The following is a 7263-nucleotide window of genomic DNA, read 5'->3' as shown; positions in this document are numbered from 1 at the left end:
TCGTATGTCACAGTGCCTTAGGGTAAATATATAAATATAAATGTGTTTATATATAATTTTTATGGATATAATTTGATAGTTCCATCTCTGACAGTTTTTAAATATTTTTATTTTAAAGGAGGGGCGTCTCTTCTTTTCGTTGCACGTGAAGTCTGTACAAAGGTCCCGCCCCTTCACACGTCTCCTGTCCATCCCATTGGCCTACTTGCCTGTCAGTCACCGCCAGCTCCATGGTAACGAGCATGTCAGAGGCGGTCCGGTGCGCGCGATGCCGGGATGACCGCAGCCCCACGGCCTGAGGAGCACCGGTGGCACTTCCGGGTTTTGGGGGGTTCGGGTTCGGCTGTTTCTATCCACAGGTTTAAAGCTCTTTGAACTAACCACATGATCCACGAACGGACCGGGGACACCCGGACCCGGACCTGGACCTGGAGCCGCGGACCCGAACCGAACCGCAACCAGAACCCGAGCAGCGGCTTACTGTCCCAGATCCAGACCCGCATCCGGACCGAGCCTTTCACCGAACATTCCAGCATCAGCCCCGGGACAGAGCTGGGCAGGTGGGCCGGAGAGTTCCAGAGGAGAGTATCCGAGTATTTAGACTGTAAGTACCACTGTTACTGTATGTATTATACTACAAGTACTACTGTAAGTACTGTTACTGTATGTATTATACTACAAGTACTACTATAAGTACTGTTACTGTATGTATTATACTACAAGTACTACTGTAAGTACTGTTACTGTATGTGTTATACTACAAGTACTACTGTAAGTACTGTTACTATATGTATTATACTACAAGTACCACTGTAAGTACTGTTACTGTATGTATTATACTACAAGTACTACTGTAAGTACTGTTACTATATGTATTATACTACAAGTACTACTGTAAGTACTGTTACTGTATGTATTATACTACAAGTACTACTGTAAGTACTGTTACTATATGTATTATACTACAAGTACCACTGTAAGTACTGTTACTGTATGTATTATACTACAAGTACCACTGTAAGTACTGTTACTGTATGTATTATACTACAAGTACCACTGTAAGTACTGTTACTGTATGTATTATACTACAAGTACTACTATAAGTACTGTTACTGTATGTATTATACTACAAGTACCACTGTAAGTACTGTTACTGTCAGTATTTATACTACAAGTACTACTGTAAGTACTGTTACTGTATGTATTATACTACAAGTACCACTGTAAGTACTGTTACTGTCAGTATTTATACTACAAGTACTACTGTAAGTACTGTTACTGTATGTATTATACTACAAGTACCACTGTAAGTACTGTTACTGTATGTGTTATACTACAAGTACCACTGTAAGTACTGTTACTATATGTATTATACTACAAGTACTACTGTAAGTACTGTTACTGTATGTATTATACTACAAGTACTACTGTAAGTACTGTTACTATATGTATTATACTACAAGTACCACTGTAAGTACTGTTACTGTATGTATTATACTACAAGTACCACTGTAAGTACTGTTACTGTATGTGTTATACTACAAGTACCACTGTAAGTACTGTTACTGTATGTATTATACTACAAGTACCACTGTAAGTACTGTTACTGTATGTATTATACTACAAGTACTACTATAAGTACTGTTACTGTCAGTATTTATACTACAAGTACCACTGTAAGTACTGTTACTGTCAGTATTTATACTACAAGTACTACTGTAAGTACTGTTACTGTATGTATTATACTACAAGTACCACTGTAAGTACTGTTACTGTCAGTATTTATACTACAAGTACTACTGTAAGTACTGTTACTGTATGTATTATACTACAAGTACCACTGTAAGTACTGTTACTGTATGTATTATACTACAAGTACCACTGTAAGTACTGTTACTGTATGTATTATACTACAAGTACTACTATAAGTACTGTTACTGTATGTATTATACTACAAGTACCACTGTAAGTACTGTTACTGTCAGTATTTATACTACAAGTACTACTGTAAGTACTGTTACTGTATGTATTATACTACAAGTACCACTGTAAGTACTGTTACTGTCAGTATTTATACTACAAGTACTACTGTAAGTACTGTTACTGTCAGTATTTATACTACAAGTACCACTGTAAGTACTGTTACTGTATGTATTATACTACAAGTACCACTGTGAGTACTGTTACTGTCAGTATTTATACTACAAGTACTACTGTAAGTACTGTTACTGTATGTATTATACTACAAGTACTACTGTAAGTACTGTTACTGTATATATTATACTACAAGTACTACTGTAAGTACCACTGTAAGTACTGTTACTTCAGTATTTATACTACAAGTACTACTGTAAGTACTGTTACTGTATGTATTATACTACAAGTACTACTGTAAGTACCACTGTAAGTACTGTTACTTCAGTATTTATACTACAAGTACTACTGTAAGTACTGTTACTGTCAGTACCAAATCCTATTGACCAGTAGTCAGGTGACAGTGGGAGGGGCCAGACCAGAGCAGGTGTGTTAGTGTAACTGCAGTGATTAAAGGTGCAGTCTGTGGCTCAGACATTAAAGGTGCAGTCTGTGGCTCAGACATTAAAGGTGCAGTCTGTGGCTCAGACATTAAAGGTGCAGTCTGTATACTTCTGTTCTCAGTCATTCTAAAACTGTCAGACATGACTGAATCCTGTTCATTTCAGTCCTGATCTCAGTGACAGTAGTATTCCAGACAGAAGATTCACATTTAAAGCTCAGCGTCAGCCCCCAAATGATGGTTATGATGTCACTGTGTGTTTGGTCTGAGGCTCCGCCCATCACCTGTCATCCAATCACAGAGTCAGGACCTCAGTTCATCCAGGTTGTCAGTTCCACTGAGCTGCAGCTGAACATTTATGAGCACAAATGTGTGAGCTGAAGAAACCCAGAAGGACTAAAGGGATTATTCCAACGACGACAAAGAGAGAAAGAGAGAAAAGAAACAAGGATCTGGAGGAGAAGAATGAGAAACAGACGACTGAAAGAGAAGAATGAGAAACAGACGACTGAAAGAGAAGAATGAGAAACAGACGACTGAAAGAGAAGAATGAGAAACAGACAACTGAAAGAGAAGAATGAGAAACAGACGACTGAAAGAGGAGAATGAGAAACAGATGACTGAAAGAGAAGAATGAGAAACAGATGACTGAAAGAGAATGAGAAACAGACGACTGAAAGAGGAGAATGAGAAACAGACGACTGAAAGAGAAGAAGAATGAGAAACAGACGACTGAAAGAGAAGAATGAGAAACAGACGACTGAAAGAGGAGAAGAATGAGAAACAGACGACTGAAGAGAAGAATGAGAAACAGACGACCTGAAAGAGAAGAATGAGGAAACAGACGACTGAAAGAGGAGAATGAGAAACAGACGACTGAAGAGGAGAATGAGAAACAGACGACTGAAAGAGGAGAATGAGAAACAGACTGAAAGAGAAGAAGAATGAGAAACAGACGACTGAAAGAGAAGAATGAGAAACAGACGACTGAAAGAGAAGAATGAGAAACAGACGACTGAAAGAGAAGAATGAGAAACAGACGACTGAAAGAGAAGAATGAGAAACAGACGACTGAAAGAGAAGAATGAGAAACAGACGACTGAAAGAGAAGAATGAGAAACAGACAACTGAAAGAGAAGAATGAGAAACAGACGACTGAAAGAGGAGAATGAGAAACAGATGACTGAAAGAGAAGAATGAGAAACAGATGACTGAAAGAGAATGAGAAATAGACGACTGAAGAGGAGAATGATAAACAGACGACTGAAAGAGAAGAAGTAGAAACAGATGACTGAAAGAGAAGAATGAGAACAGACGACTAAAAGAGGAGAAGAATGAGAAACAGACGACTGAAAGAGAAGAATGAGAAACAGACGACTGAAAGAGAAGAATGAGAAACAGACGACTGAAAGAGGAGAATGAGAAACAGACGACTTGAAGAGGAGAATGAGAAACAGACGACTGAAAGAGGAGAATGAGAAACAGACCTGAAAGAGAAGAGATGAGAAACAGACGACTGAAAGAGAAGAATGAGAAACAGCGACTGAAAGAGAGAAATGAGAAACATGACGGGGACAATATAGAATAACAGACGACTGAAAGAGGAGAATGAGAAACAGACGACTGAAAGAGAAGAAGAATGAGAAACAGACGACTGAAAGAGGAGAATGAGCAACAGACGACTGAAAGAGAGAATGAGAAACAGACGACTGAAAGAGGAGAATGAGAACAGACGACTGAAAGAGGAGAAGATGAGAAAACAGACGACTGAAAGAAGAAGAAGAATGAGAAACAGACCTGAAAGAGAAGAATGAGAAACAGACTTGAAAGAGAAATGAGAAACAGACAACTGAAAGAGGAGAAGAATGAGAAACAGACGACTGAAAGAGAAGAATGAGAAACAGACGACTGAAAGAGAAGAATGAGAAACAGACGACTGAAAGAGGAGAATGAGAAACAGACGACTGAAAGAGGAGAATGAAAACAGACACTGAAAGAGAAATGAGAAACAGACCTGAAAGAGAAGAATGAGAAACACGACTGAAAGAGGAATGAGAAACAGACGACTGAAAGAGAATGAGAAACAGACGACTGAAAGAGGAGAATGAGAAACAGACGACTGAAAGAGGAGAATGAGAAACAGACGACTGAAAGAGAAGAATGAGAAACAGACGACTGAAAGAGAAGAATGAGAAACAGACGACTGAAAGAGGAGAATGAGAAACAGACGACTGAAAGAGAAAGAATGAGAAACAGACTGAAAGAGAAAAGAATGAGAAACAGACGACTGAAAGAGAAAAGAATGAGAAACAGACGACTGAAAGAGGAATGAGAAACAGACGACTGAAAGAGAGAATGAGAAACAGACGACTGAAAGAGAAGAATGAGAAACAGACGACTGAAAGAGGAGAATGAGAAACAGATGACTGAAAGAGGAAATGAGAAACAGACGACTGAAGAGGAGAATGAGAAACAGATGACTGAAAGAGGAGAATGAGAAACAGACGACTGAAAGAGAAGAAGAATGAGAAACAGACGACTGAAAGAGAAGAATGAGAACAGACGACTGAAGGAGAATGAGAAACAGACGACTGAAAGAGAAGAATGAGAAACAGACGACTGAAAGAGGAGAATGAGAAACAGATGACTGAAAGAGGAGAATGAGAAACAGACGACTGAAAGAGGAGAATGAGAAACAGATGACTGAAGAGAAGAAGAATGAGAAACAACGACTGAAAGAGGAGAATGAGAAACAGACGACTGAAAGAGAGAAGAATGAGAAACAGACGACTGAAAGAGAAGATGAGAAACAGACGACTGAAAGAGGAGAATGAGAAACAGACGACGAAAGAGAAGAATGAGAAACAGATGACTGAAAGAGGAGAATGAGAAACAGATGACTGAAAGAGGAGAATGAGAAACAGCCGACTGAAAGAGGAGAATGGCAACAGACGACTGAAAGAGGGAGAAGAGAAAACAGACGACTGAAAGAGAAGAAGATATGAGAAACAGACGAACTGAAAGAGAAGAAATGAGAAACAGACGACTGAAGAGGAGAATGAGAAACAGACGACTGAAAGAGAAGAATGAGAAACAGATGACTGAAAGAGGAGAATGAGAAACATGACTGAAAGAGGAGAATGAGAAACAGACGACTGAAAGAGGAGAATGAGAAACAGACGACTGAAAGAGAAGAAGAATGAGAAACAGACGACTGAAAGAGAAGAAGAATGAGAAACAGACGATAGAAAGAGAAGAATGAGAAACAGATGACTGAAAGAGAAGAATGAGAAACAGACGACTGAAAGAGGAGAATGAGAAACAGACGACTGAAAGAGGAGAATAAGAAACAGACGACTGAAAGAGAAGAAGAATGAGAAACAGACGACAGAAAGAGAAGAATGAGAAACAGATGACTGAAAGAGAAGAATGAGAAACAGATGACTGAAAGAGAAGAATGAGAAACAGACGACTGAAAGAGGAGAATAAGAAACAGACGACTGAAAGAGAAGAAGAATGAGAAACAGACGACAGAAAGAGAAGAATGAGAAACAGATGACTGAAAGAGAAGAATGAGAAACAGACGACTGAAAGAGGAGAATGAGAAACAGACGACTGAAAGAGAAGAAGAATGAGAAACAGACGACAGAAAGAGAAGAATGAGAAACAGATGACTGAAAGAGAAGAATGAGAAACAGACGACTGAAAGAGAAGAATGAGAAACAGACGACTGAAAGAGAAGAATGAGAAACAGACGACTGAAAGAGGAGAAGAATGAGAAGACTGACCCTGGCTCTGCCTTAGTCTGACCACTGTAAGAACCACTTAGAGCCAGGACCACCGTCTGCACCTGGTCCCAGGCTGTGGTCTCTTCTCCTGGTCCTGGTGAACAGACCTGGTCCTGGTGTAGGACTGGTCTCTGTCCATGGTAGCTCCTTGTAGGTCAGTGTTTTCTGTGGAAGTGACCTGTGCATGTAGTGGTGTGGAATCTGAAGGGGGGGGTTCACCTGGGGGGGGTTCACCTGTATTTGGATGCGAGTGCAGTACCAGTTCGGACCACAGGCCTACACACGACCCCTTTAACATCTGCTCCAGCTGTCTTCAACACTAGAGTCGACTGTGACTCGTCTGGATTTGGAGAAGTGGGTGTGAACTGAACAAATGCTGAGCTCCCATTGGCTGTTCACAGCCTCAGTCTATCATTCATTGGCCATTCCAACCTAAGCTCCTCCTCCCACTCCACTGGGCTTTTATTGACAGGTGTGTCCGAGCGCTGAAATGATCAGATCTGTTTTTGAGATGAGGCCTTTTGGGTCGGAGGTGGTTTGGACGGTGTCATCTACGGCAGACGTTTGTACCGGGAAGTCTGGGTAAATATTTGAAAGGAAACGTCGGAGCTGGAAGTACGGGAAAGAACCTGAGGCCAGGAGGCGGAGCTTATGACAGAGACGATTACAGGGGGTGAAAACACCGACGTTCTGGAGAAGTTTAAATGTTCCAGACGGTTCCACGAGGACAGGGTGGACGCAACAGAAGGACGGAGCCAGGACACAGGGTCTGAAGTGGGACCACTGGAGGACCTTCAGTGACACTGGACCAAACCCAGTCCACCTGAGATCTGGGTCATACAAGCCACTGGTGTATCCTGGGGGTTTTACCCCCCCCCATGAATGATGATATAGTCCTCTGCAGAACATGAGCATCCTAAAACCCCCAGACCAGATCCA

General features: G+C 40.8%; 1 protein-coding gene across 1 annotated transcript in view; it reads left to right on the top strand.

The window, feature by feature from the left end:
* The first annotated feature begins 316 nt into the window (after positions 1-316).
* LOC115416054 (splicing factor 3A subunit 2-like) overlaps positions 317-7263 on the top strand; it is a 26197-nt gene continuing 19250 nt past the window's right edge. The window contains exon 1 of the mRNA XM_030129765.1: positions 317-604. The gene's annotated coding sequence lies outside the window, so the exon portion shown is untranslated. The remainder of the gene's footprint in view (positions 605-7263) is intronic.

This window comes from Sphaeramia orbicularis, unplaced genomic scaffold, assembly GCF_902148855.1.
Source record: "Sphaeramia orbicularis unplaced genomic scaffold, fSphaOr1.1, whole genome shotgun sequence".
NCBI lineage: Eukaryota > Metazoa > Chordata > Actinopteri > Kurtiformes > Apogonidae > Sphaeramia > Sphaeramia orbicularis.
The sequence above is the reverse complement of the archived record's forward strand: the minus strand, read 5'-3'. Positions and strand labels throughout refer to the sequence as shown.